Here is a 13,726-nt window from a genome sequence, read left to right as displayed (position 1 = left end):
GCAAAGTTCCTTCATTCCACCCTACCCACCTCAATATGGATCAACCTCCACATATCAGAGAAAACCTTTGGCCTTTGTTTGTTTGGATTTGGCTTATTTCACTTAGCATGAATTATATATTGAAGAGCACCTAGATTGATTCCATAGCTTAACCATTGTGAATTGAATTGTTATAAACAGTGATGTGGCTGCAATACTGTAGTAGGCTGACTTTAACCCCTTTTGGTATAGACCAAGGAGGACTAACTGGATCAAAGGGTGGTTCCATTCCAAGTCTTGTGAGAAGTCTTCATACTGTTTTCCATAGTGCTCTTACCAATTTGCAGTTCCATGAGCAACATATGAATGTAGCTTTTCCCCACATTCTTGCCAACACTTATTGTTGCTTGTATTCTTGATAACTGCCATTCTGACTGGAGTGAAATGAAATCTTGCTTATTTTTTAAATGTAAATTGTTAAAGAAAATTCAGGTGTTTATGATAACACCAAGTTATTTTTCTGATAATCAAAAGTACATAAATCCAGATATGAGTTGCATAATAAAACAATAGTTAATGCATAACTATATAATTAGCTGAATGTGCAAGAACCTTGAAAATACTATTAGATAGATTTCTCAGTAAATAAAAGTATAATTCCCCAAATAAATTTTTAAAAAGTTGAAAAATTGAATATTTATTATTTCTCTTATTTCTTTTCAAGAAGGTAGCTAAAATGATTTAAATGTTTTCTTTCAGTAACAATGCTGAAACACCAAAATTATACTATGTTTTCAATGTTGTCTCCATTATGTATGTTGTATAAGTCATTTTCTTAAAATATGTGAAATGTTCATTAAATTCAAACTTTTAAAACCTCCACTGTGCAGTTAGTTTAGTGGGTTTTGCTTTGTTTTGTTTTTGTTTTTACATTAGATTCTTTCTATTGTACTCTAGTCTATTCCATACTAAATTTGTAAACTTATGTGTTATCTGGTCACCTTATATTAGAATTTAAATTTACATTTAAGTTAAGCATTGTATAAAGTATTTTGGAGTATAAAGATATTAAGGCTGGTATTATGTCTTTATAATAAATTTGTTTTCTCCAGCACCTTGTTTAGAATACATAACTAACTGCCACTTTTATTTCAATTAAATAATTGTGGTGTAAAATTCACAACTCATTGAGGAGACCTCAAAATGTAATTCTTACTTGAAATGTAAAATATTTGCTGCAAACTTCAGTGAAAGTGAATTTTCATTATCTATATGGCTAATGTGAATTTTGATGTGGCCTAGACCCTCAAGATCAACATTTAGATTCAGTGGATAAGTCTCTGCTGTTTTGTGTCTTCTTGTTACAAGTTTAAAAATTTAAAACACTGCTCAAATCTTCCCTCATCACAGCAAAATTCATCATGACTGTTCAGGTCATAAACCTTGCTATTTTATTCAAGCAGTTGATTTTGACAATCTTAACAGGAGGATAATAAACCTGGGAAATTTCCCTGTGAACATAATTCTCTTGCTAATGTGTACCTGCAGATGAGGCTCCATCTAGATCCTGAGGGATTTCCCCTTGGGAACAGCTTCCTCTACTCTCAAACACATTTTTAAAAATCATAGAGTTCCTATGTACATATATGAATATACTACAGGGAAGTTCACCATCATGTACATCCATAAGACACTAATTAAAAAAAAAAAGCTAAAAGTAAATAGCAGAAATATCAGTCAAGTAAAGGGAAGGAAAGAGGGGGAGGGTGGAGGGAAGGAAAAAGGGATGTACTGGGGACTGAATTAGAGCAAATTATATTCCATGTATTTATAGTTATGACAAAATTATGTTATACATAACCTGAATCCCAATGTTATGTATACCAAATAAAACAATAAAATTTTAAAAAACTAGAGGTAGAGCTCATGGTAAAGACATACATTTAACTCTGGTTCTTAGGGAAATTTTGCTGTATAGGAAGAAGAACTTTATGACTTTGGTTCCACTTTATTTCTGTTATCATCTATGACATATGCTTAATCAATAGAAGCACTGTAGCTTTAAAGATTGTAATATTGCTAATTTCAGTTCATAGTGGTAAAGTTCTTGTTCTTCATCAAATCATTCGATAAATTCCATATACTTCCTTAAAAATACATCGTAATCCACTCACAACTATTTCTCTCTTTTATTTAAAAACAACTCTTTCCCATTTTAACATAGTTTTTCATCAAATGTGGGTAATCCTATTTACACAACATTCCAGTGACTTCTCCAGTAACTTCTTTCACTGGGACCTTTTCACAAATCAGGCTACCTAATTCAAAATTCTGTTATGAGTAAATGAAAAGATGTCATTCAGTTAGATTCAAATATACAAAACATGCCAGTGAGAAGAGAAGGTCAATCATGTGGAAATCATATTAGCAATAACTTGGAGGTAATTTTTGGTGTGTGCAGTCTACCTACACTGCGAGTATAAGAATTAAGAATAGCAATATAATAGGTTGTTTGCCACAATGTAAAGATGAATATATTAGAATCCAGTTAAGATTTTTTGTATTATAACCAGGTCTTCATAATATTACAATATGACCTGTGCAGTATAAAATCTTCACCACCTTTTATTTGTAAGAGTGAATTATCTAACATTTATACACACATCAATATCATATTTTAGAAACTGTTCCACTATTCAATTTTCACAGGAAAAACTTAGTCAGTTCAAGATGCTGTAACAAAAAAAAAACATAAAGTGTATCCCATATGAGAGCATATATCTTTTTCTCACGTTAGGGGAGACTGGCAAGATCAATTAAGGCACTTTAATATCTGCTGAGGACTCATATCTCAGAGGCAACTGAGGAGGATGCTGGCTCTGTGCCTTAATTTTCTTTTATGTTTAGTTCAATTTTAGGTTAAAATATATGAAATTTGCCATTGAGAATAGAAGGTCAATCATTTGGAAATAATAATAGCAATAACTTGGAGGCAAGTTTCGCTGTGTCCTGTCTACCTACACTACTACTTGTAGTTGTAGACAAGTAGTAGAACTTGTACAAGTAGTAGTGTAGGTGGACCAAACCTCATTTCACTTTCTCACTGCACTCTCACAAAGTGGAAGGTGAAGGCAGTTTGCTGGAACATCTTTCAGAACAGCACTAAACCCATTCCCCACTTCTGAATACCATCACCATCAGGGTTAAGAATTCAATATATAAAATTTGAGGAACAAAAAGCTTTCAGACTAAAGGACAATCTGAAGTCAAAAATGGAAACAGTTCAGGTGAAGAATTTGAAAAACTAGATCACTAGCATTAAAAATTGTCTTCAAGGTTAATGTCTACCATTCCTTTTGTTTCTTTTATTTTTATTTTATACTACTCCCATTTATTCTTAAGACTTGATAACATTTACTGTAATATGATTCTACTTTTTAATTACCCAAATTATTATTTACTAAGAGTGTGTATTAGAGACAATATTGTGTGTAAAATAACTTGTTGTTATAATTGAAGTTGCCCATCTCTTCCTGTTTACCTCATATACTAATTATCCCATGGCATACCGTATTGTATGGATATATTTTAAAATAATACATATATGTCATATATGCTAAAACTTAAAATTTATTTTGTAAATCTTTGAGGATTAACATATAGATATTTGAATTTTAAATTTTAGCATATATATTCAGTGAAATAAACTTACATATAAAAAGATGATGCTTTAAAATTTAGGTGTGTGAAAATAATAACATAGTATTCCTCTAAGATGATTGAATATTATTTCATGTGCTTTTAAGTCATTCTGAATGTGTCTTCTTCACACTATAATATCTGTGTGCATCCCTTCTCAGGTTTTTATTGTTTTGCAGGATGTTTTTTACAGATGTGTTTATTAGTTTGCATGTACGTCTTTATAATCAAAAATGACATTTTGTCTTTCAAACTTAGAAGATATTGTATTTTAAGTTGCTACTTATATTTTAATATATTATTATCCATTTTACATTAGCATATTTAACTATGTGCTTCATAGCATCTGAGTTTACTGTTAATCTTAGAAAAGTAAAAGACAAATAAATAGGTACACAGATACATACATCATTGATGCATGGACAGATCTAAGCCGAAATGATGTAGTTCAATGTGTAGGGCATTTTCCGAGCATGTGTGGGCCCTGGATTCAATCTCAATTACCCCTTCCCCCCAAAAATACCCAAAACACAAAAAGACTCTGAGGGAGTTTAAACTTAGCTCCATCTGCATTCATGGTTTTTTCTATTATTGTCTCATTTTTATGTTCACTATATGGTATCAATTAAGGTAATTAAATATCCTAAATGTGATACTTAAAAGACTTTTGCAGGAAAATCAATTTAGTAACCTGCAAGGTATATTATTTAAAAAGGAGAGAAACTGACTATTGTCATAGTAAATTTTACATCCTTCACTTTCAATTTTCTACATCAAATTTTAAAAATATAGACATGGGAAAACTGATTTGAGTAAAGTAATCCAAACTGATCATGTGCATTTATTAATACATGAGAATGTTGTGATTACAGAATGACAATTATTTCAGTGAATGGAAGCTAATTACTTGGGGTAATGTGAAAGTTTGCTTACTATGATTAGACAGAATAGTGTCAACCCTCTGAGTTTCAACTAAACTTCTGTAAAATAGGAGTCACATTTCTGGGTACTGTCTTGAAATTTATAGGTCTTATCTACTTTTTCTTGTCCAAATTTATATCATTCACTGTCAAAAATATAGCTATGACACTGATAACCTGTGGCCTCTTGTTCAAAAACTACTGTAGCTTAGGAGAGTATAAAACACTATTCTGACTTTTAAGAAATGAATTTGGTGTTTGATCACTCACATGAATATCATTTTATTTTTATATAAAATAGTAAAAAAGCAGTAACATTGTCTTACCAATGATGCTTTTATTAGTAAACTGTGGGCTTGCGAGGATACCTCCAGTTTATTGAACAAAGATGAAGCTGAGAAGTTAAGGTTTGCTTGAAACATTGAGTGCCTTGACAGGAGTAAAATTTCCTTTTAGCCATGCCCTGAGGTCCCTATGTCTCATATAAAATAGCACAAAGAAATGTAACTTTGTATTTCCTGTATCACAAATTTCAATAAGTATACGTAGGAGTAAAGACATAATTGTTAGCCATAAGAGAGAGAGAACATTTTTGCAGCTCTCTTCTTCAGTATCAAGGTAATGTGTTTCCTTTTATACTTAGGTTGGATCATCTACAAATTAAAATAACCATTTCTAGTACAATGTTTCAATATAAAAGCACTTCAAAGCAATTTCATCAAACTGTCATAATAGTCAGTTATTAAAGAAATTAACTTTTACTCAATAACCATGGTTTGGCAATTGTTGATATACTCCCAAAGGTCTCTGCTAGATGCAGTGGTTCTCTGCTAATTAGGCAATTATTAATAGCAAGTAAGAGCATATTTATATTTAATTCACTGAGTAGTTTTTATCACTTATAATTCTTAAAACTTTCATTTTCCCTATTATTTCTAGGAAATAATTTATAAGACAAACCAGAATTTTATAACACAAAGTTACATTTCAAAGATATCCAAAATATTTCAAAACTTTTAAAAAATATTTTGATACACACATCTTTAGGAAATTAAAATAAAATTTATAGAAATTTCATGTTGTTTAAAATCCATGAAAATAATTAATATTTTATTGATATCCAGAAAAACATACAAATCAAAAATAGAAAACAAAATAATTGTTCCCCTCTAGTTAATTCACAGTGTCTTAGATATCAATAAACTTAGGATGTGTCTGTGGTGCTTAAATATGTAAAACACTAACACAGATTATTTAAAGAGAAAATAAAAATAGTGTCTTTGTTAATAGTTTAGGGACTCTACAAAATGCCTTCTAAAATAAGTATATCCTTATTTATGCTAATCCTTTTCTAAGGAAAATTCCTGTTTCTTTATGTGCAATGTAAATTTCTGACCTCCTGAGTGCATTTATTTCAGATTGATATATAGATAGATCTATATTGAGATATAGATCATTCACAGTAGTTGGTTTTGTCGTTGCAATTGAAGCAGATCAAGCAAGAGTTTTATTTTCACATTCATATAGGATAAAGTTTTAAATTTTTTGTAATTTTTCTATTCTGTTTATTTAGGAGTAACATATTATTTCACAAAGTATAAAAAGAGCAAGCTTTGAATTTATGCCTCTACAAAAAGGAAGGGATAAATGTGCTTCATATTTTAATAGTTTTCAATAGAAGAATTACCACATGAAATAAGACTTCCATATGTATCTCTTGGTACATATTAAACAGAGTTATTTTAGCAGTAACTTTTTTTTGTTAATTCCTCCTTTTTTTTATTAATTATCCTCATTTTCTAAAAATAAGCAACCAGAGCTTGTCAACATTTTTTAAGGTTGATTACTACAAAAAAATTGCAAAGTTAAATGTACAAACCATATTACATCAGAGAGAGACACAATAATAAAGATATAATCAAATGTACTATTATTGATCACAATTTATTTTAAAGTTATGAAAAACCAGCAACAGTCAGGCTGGACAAATACTTGATTGAACCCATGTTTCCATGGGACGTGGACAGCAGCACTGTTACACAATGAGAGCAACACTTCCTTTTCCACCTTCCTGGGAAAATGTTTGTTAGATAAGGCAAAGGATGGGCAGTTACTGAATGGTGATATGAACAATTCAAGAACAACAAATAATAGTAACAGGTGTGCGATAAATTGCTCAATCTTGGGCTGAGAAGGCAAGAAAAAAAATCACAGAAGGTAATGGGTGAAAGGCATTTCAACTAATTATTTTTAATCAATGCAAGAAATAACTTTTAAAGAATGTCTTCCAGCCACCTTTACACAGGGCAGCACAATCCAAAGGTAATTTTCTGTAATTTTAGGTTGATGCACAAGTGGCCTCTTTCTGCCCTCTCTTGTTCCATTATGAGGGGGAAACAGACAAAACCACCTAAATGTCTTCCTTTAAAGCTTTGGATTATAAAAATGATGAACAAAAAACATTTATTTCACACCTAGGCATAAATAACTAAATTGGAGATTGCTGTTCACTTTCCTCTTCCGTTATTTCAACTCTGCGAGGCCCGTAAAATAAAACATTAGTAATATGCCAGTCTCCACCACCAGAAAGCTGCAAGATATCTTCTGGTGTTATGACGCTGACTTTATCATCATCAAACTTAATCCATTCATCTTGTTTCCTTTTCACCCATGACACATAATGACCTGAAGAGTTAGACCTTCCCTGGTGCATTAACACTGCTCGTAAGTCATAGTATCCACAATTATTGGAGCCAATATCATCAACAAATGAAAAGGGTTCGTACTTAACTTCTTTATGTGGACTACTCTTCTTGTCATCTGTATTTGGCTGTTGATTCACTTTTTTATCTTCTAGATCCTTGAATTTTGATCAAAAGGAGTTCATTTTCTCCTGAAGTTCTGGTGTACACAGTTCATATACATCCAACATAAGAGGAAATTTAACATCCTTAAGAACTTTGGCATTCACAGATTCCTTCTCTTTATAAAAAAATCAAACCATCTGAATAGTTAAGTAAGCAGGTAGTCGGCTGATCTTAGAAGATTTAACATACAAAGCATTTCTTTGCAATGTTGGAGACCGTTTGGTGATTTCTTCCTGAAGTCGCAATTTAAGTCCTGTAAAAAGCTACTTGACTTCATGATTAACAAAACAGCTAAGCTGGAGTTGATTTTCCTTTCCTTTGGTGACTTCTTCTTCTTCAGATTCTGTACATTTCATGGTCGTTTCAAATTCAACACCGAAGAATTGATCGATTAAACTTTTCTTTTTAGAAGGTGTCACTGCTGATGCAGATGAAGAATCTGTCTCTTTAACAGAATCGTCCTCTGTGGCTTCCAATTTTTGTTGTAATACTCGCATCATTTGTATCCAACATTCATTAGCATCCTGTTGAAGATATTGTCCTTGTTCACCCTTCTCCACAAACTGTGTGAAAGCCATGTGCAAAAACTGTAGTAGAATCATAGGTGGAATACTAGAAGAGGTTTTATCCATGGAATCAAACAAATCTCTAAGGGCTGCAGTAATATACTGCTCTGAAACCATTTCCCCTGAAGCTCTCAAGGCACCTGCATACCTTTTAAGGGCATCTTTGAGTTCAGGCACAGATCGAATACACTGAACTGTAGCATTCATGTAACAAGTGTTACCAAGATTTGTCAATCCACAAGGTAATTCCATAGTAGAGGCTAACTGTTCTTCTGTCATGTCTCCTACGAAGACAGTTTTAGCTGAAGGTTCTTCCGGAAGAGTGTCTGCTGACCCCATCATTAGTAGAGTCATTCCATTTTTATTTTGATGTTTCCCCAATCATCATCCTTCAAAAGTTCCTCCTTTCACCATAACTTTCTGTCTGGCCGGCTGGACTCCAGTCAGTGCAAAAAGCTGAACCTTGACTACCATTGGAGGTTCTTCAGTATTCAATTCTACACCTTCAAATTTCTCCTTTCCCCATCTTACAGTAACGGGGTACAGCGGTATGGCGCGGGTGCATGGGGAGGTGGCGGCGTAGGAGGGCTGGGCCTGGCAAGGACCGCGCAGGGAAAGGGACCAGAAGAAGCTTGTGAAGGCCACGGAGGTGGAGGCGCGGTGGTGGTGGTGGCTCGGGTGCGACGAGACTCATTCCAGCAGTAACATTTTTCCTACATGGGACTTTAATGGTACTATATATCTTTTTCATTTAATTTCACTAGTAATATTAAACATATCATCCTCAAATGAACAGTTTGTTGAACACCCATTAAATTAAAAAGAAAGAAATAATACTAAAATAATTAAGATAACCATAGTTATTCTTCATAAATTATCTATTATCTGTATTTAACAATGTCTCACCCCACAGAGGTGGGTTCAAATTTGAGCTAATAGATATTGTTTCCTTTCCAATTTTTCTGTATAATCTACCAGATATAATGAATATTGTAAAGGGGGATGTCCTCCTTTATTGTTAATTTTGAGATAATATTTCCATGCTGATAAATATAAATATACATTAAAATTGAATGTAAAGAAAAAGTAATGATTAAAATTTTAGGATTAAATATTTTCTGCATAAATCTATGTTTTTCTCTAATATAACAATTTTTGGGGGTGAATTTAGATAATATAATCATATTTTCCCCTATAATTTGCCCACATTGCAACTCAAGTGATAAACACCCTAGTCAAACTTTTTCAGTGTGATTTATTACATGTTATTTGTCCATTTCATCATTTATAAAACAAAGGAAGATAACAAACCTTTTATCTATTTCTTACAACAGAGGAAAGCAAGTAAAGGCAATTTGCAAATGCCTTATGCAGTCTTCCTCCACAAATCATTCAAAATATCACAAAAATTCAATATTCTCATTTTTGTGGCAATGGTTTGTAAAAAAAAATAATAATATCTACTTTGGCATGAAGATATATTATTGGTAATGGCTGGAGTGATGGTATAAGCAAGCTGATCTCTCCAATTCTTATGCGCACACACTAAGACATATAAACACACAAACACACACACATTTATAAAAAAGAAGGAGATCAGTCTTAATCATGAAATGTTGTGTATTGGGTCCATTGTGGCATTAATTTCCTTCATATGTTTAACGCATACAGTGTGCCCTGTGCTAAGCACTTATGACCAAATAAGAAATATAATGTGTTCCCTGTACTGGGGAGTCCAAATATCTCACAATGGACATAATGCTTATGCTGTGTAACAAATTACTGAGAACTCTAAACCTACAGAACAGCATAAACCAATATGCACATCATGATTCTGTGAAGCACTTGGTCTGAGCAGGCTTAACTGGGATCTTCAACTAGGATATCATGAGGTCGAAGTCAAGGTTTCAGCCAGGTTGGTCTTTTATTTGCAGGCTCTATGAAGAATTATCTTTTAAATTCATGGAGCAGGGGATTATTGCTGCTGCCTTAAAAATGCACAGGGGAATCAGAGCAGTCTGTAGTCTGAGAGGAACTCCGGGCTGACACAAGGTGAGAAAACAGAGATCTTTTTTCTATAATCATTCTACCATTACAGTACAGGTTACTCTGGTATTTCTACAAAATCCTCATCCCCATCATTAAGCTTGTAGCAGCCCCCTCTTTTACTACTAATAATTTACAGTAAACTTAATTACATCTGCAAAAACTCTTCTGCTGCTGCAAAAGAGTGAGAGTCATTTGGACTATATTAGAGTTCCTCCTAGCACAGACAGAGAGAAACAGGACAGAGAGAGTGGAGAGGTCATGCCCTACAGAGTATATCTTTACACTCACCTTTGATGCTGCAATGCACAGTGATAAAGACACCAAAATGTGGAATATCATGTTTAGAAAAGAATGATGGAAACAGAGAGGTGGGGCAGGGGAGGGGAGAAGGGAAGATTGTGGTAAAGGATCTAATGGGGACACCAAGCTTCTCTTCTAAACTGAAGTTAATTGGCATTCTATATCTGATGCTGCTATTCCCTGTTCTGTTTCATGTTTCACCATGAATTCCCATGCATCTATTTTTTGCTTCTATTGTTGTTATTTCTATTGTAATTGTTTTTGGCCATCTATTATATATTTGGTGATATTATTATGTATCATTCACTTTCCCTTTGAAGATTTTTCAGGAAGTTTTTGAATCTTTAAACAAGTGAGAATGACTAGGTGAATCAGATGGGTCTATATTAGAGGAAAAAACTCACTGGAATATATATGAAGAGATTCATGTTTCTTCAGAAATTGGCTTAAGGAAGTGAAGGGACGAGTCCATCATTTGCAGCACAGGCCTCAGAAAGAACAGGCTGGAGCTCTGCTGACTCTGCTATCCATGGAAGAGTCTTTCTTTCTTTCTTTTTTTTTTTTGTCTCTCTTTTTTATGGAAGTTTCTGTCTTACTATTAAAGACTTACAATGGATTGATTTAAGCCCACTCACATTCCTAGAACAACCTACTTTACTTAAAGTAAACTAATTAATCACATCTTTCACAACATCTAAATTAATGTTTTATTACATGGTTGGGGACTTTATTTTATTATAATATATACCCAAATATGTTTTTTGGTTGAAACAACTATTAGTACCTACTATGTTATCTGTTTTAAAACACAATTGTAGGAATGTAATTTATTACAATGTAATATTTTGTCAGTTTTAAAACATATTTGTAACATGCAAAAGTGATTTTCACAAATAACATAAACTAAACAATTTCTCTCCTGTGTTTGGAAGCATATGTTTTGTTGGTTTTATTATTGTGATTTCTAAATATTTATTATTATTTCATAATCACAGTGACTCTGTGGTAGTTCTTGGTTTGCTCTGGAATGACTGTATGGCATTTGTCAATTAATTTAACTTCTCTGAGACTTAATTAATAAAAAAATAAATAAAAATAAGGTCACATAACAAGATTTTATGAACGGCTACAGCTAAAGTGCATTAAAAGCACCTGGCATGTAGTATATCCTTAATGTTTAGCACCTATTATTGCAATAGCGCTATTATTTTCCTTACCATCCCCACAAAATAGACTGATTTTTCTTTGTTTCCCATGAGTGCACATCCACATAAGGTCAATTAGGGATTTGACTTAGGTTTAAAAATTCCTAAAACATCTTTGTTACTCCCTGAAGTTATGGTTTATAGAGAGGAAACCCTCTTTAAAATGGAAAGACTGATTGTTTGAAAATGTCATCAGTCTGGTCTTACCACAGAGAGATCCAGGTAAAACCTTTGACTGTGGCACAAAGTTTTGTATGCACCTGCTTTAGTTTATATCAATAGGTACGATGAATAGGGTTTAGGAAAATAAGTTATGTGTTAAAGTGCTTCAAAGAAGTTTTTGAAAAGGTCACAATTAAAATGGAGATCCTCATATTTGGGTTTAGAGCATTATGAGAATCAGAGTGCTTTAATTGTATGACCAACTCTACACCAAAAGTATGAAATCCAACCAATTTTCACTTGCAAGTGCTATATTAAAGACTAGGTAGCACCCTCTCAGAAGAAATTAGCAGTCACATTTCCTGTTTGCTATTTATGCTCAGGGTTCATCGATTTCAATTTAAGCAGTCTATTTTCTACTGGAGCATTCTATGCCAGTCTATAATTCCATTATGTGCTTCCTGCTTAACAGCAGCTAATGTTGCACTCTTTCCTGAAATTTATTGATCAGGTCTCTTCATCTTCAGCTCTCACCCTCTACCAGCTGAGGGAGCAGGAGACCTCTGCACAGGAGGCTGTAGAGTTCCCTTCTCCTGGGGCTTCTGAGGGCCATCTACATTTTCAATTCAAGTATGAGCATCTATCCTATTTACAGAAAATTCATTACACTGACATTTTATTTTGATCAAGAAGTTTCATCAAATAACTCACATTTAATTAGATACTTTAAAAAAATTAATTGGGATTATAAGGCAATCTTTATTGTGTATGTTTTGTGTATTCCTTGATGGACATTTGGGGGTTTCTGAGATGTATCTAAATATTGCAATGGAAATATAGCATTCTCTCTCGCCCTTCACCCCAACCCCACACACAGAGCAAGGAAATGCCATATTTCCCAGGCGAGACCTACTTGGGAAACAGAACACAACATCCTTGTGAGAGGAAAGTCAGTCAGTTTTATCTCTGGTCATGAGAAGTTTCTCACCCTCAAGACATGCAAATGACTTTTTCATCTGTTCTTTTTTATGTTATTTGCATAATTTTCTCCCACAAAAGTGAGAGCTGTCAAAATTAACCATTTGGGGTTTCCTATTCAGTTCCATGACCTTTTCCAGAGAACTAGATCTCTTCAGAGAAATAAATGCAGCAGTGTACCGAGAAGGGGGTCAGTGGCAGAAAGAGTGGATGAGGAAAGCAGATTTGCAGTTAGATAAAGACACATGACTACATTTATAGTTATTTGATGTTTTGGATCCTTTCATACCCTCACTTGTTTTTGTTTTAGTAGGTCATTAATTTGAATAATAATAGAATAGATGATTCAGTTAGGTGTAATATTGTACTCTCCTGTTTTATTCAGGTTAATGCTACAATGTAAACATTTTTTCAAGTGTGGTGTTAACTGCAAATGCTATTTGAAAAACCACACGAGTGATGCTGTGTTCTGCATGCTTTGGTTTGAGTGCTGGTATATGTAGAAAACTGCCAAATATGCTTATTTAGTATGAATACTACCTTTTTTAAAATAAATTCAGAGAGTTGCAATCTGGACAGCTATAATAAATCTTTAAGTTTATTTTGCTTAGACAAAGTTGATATATGTTGCACACTGGGGGCAAAGGCAAATGCAGCTGTTTTTAAATTATTTGTTCTAGTTAGTTATACATGACCACAGAATGCATTTTGACTCATTGTACACAAATGGAACACAGTTTTTCATGTATCTGGTTGGACAATGATGCAGAGTCATGTCATCCAAGCAATCATACAAGTACATAGGGTAATAATGTACATCTCATTTCACCATCTTTCCCTCCCCCATACACCCTGCTCTTCCCTCACTCCCCTCTACCCAATTCAAAGTGCTCCATTCTTCCTTTGCCAACTCCCATTATGGATCTAGAGATTAATGTTATGCATTTGCTGAAATACTGACTTTTAGATATCTCATGTCTGAGTGGGCTTTTTGTTATCAA

At 33.4% G+C, this 13,726-nt stretch overlaps 1 pseudogene; it reads right to left on the bottom strand.

Annotated features, from left to right (window-relative positions):
- Nucleotides 1–7,086: 7,086 nt before the first annotated feature.
- On the bottom strand, nt 7,087–10,419 carry LOC124961277 (ubiquitin carboxyl-terminal hydrolase 14-like; annotated as a pseudogene).
- Between the last annotated feature and the right edge of the window lie 3,307 nt (nt 10,420–13,726).

This window comes from Sciurus carolinensis, chromosome 12, assembly GCF_902686445.1.
Source record: "Sciurus carolinensis chromosome 12, mSciCar1.2, whole genome shotgun sequence".
Classification (NCBI taxonomy): Eukaryota; Metazoa; Chordata; class Mammalia; order Rodentia; family Sciuridae; genus Sciurus; species Sciurus carolinensis.
Note: the sequence above shows the minus strand (reverse complement) of the source record. Positions and strands in the feature narration are given on the sequence as shown.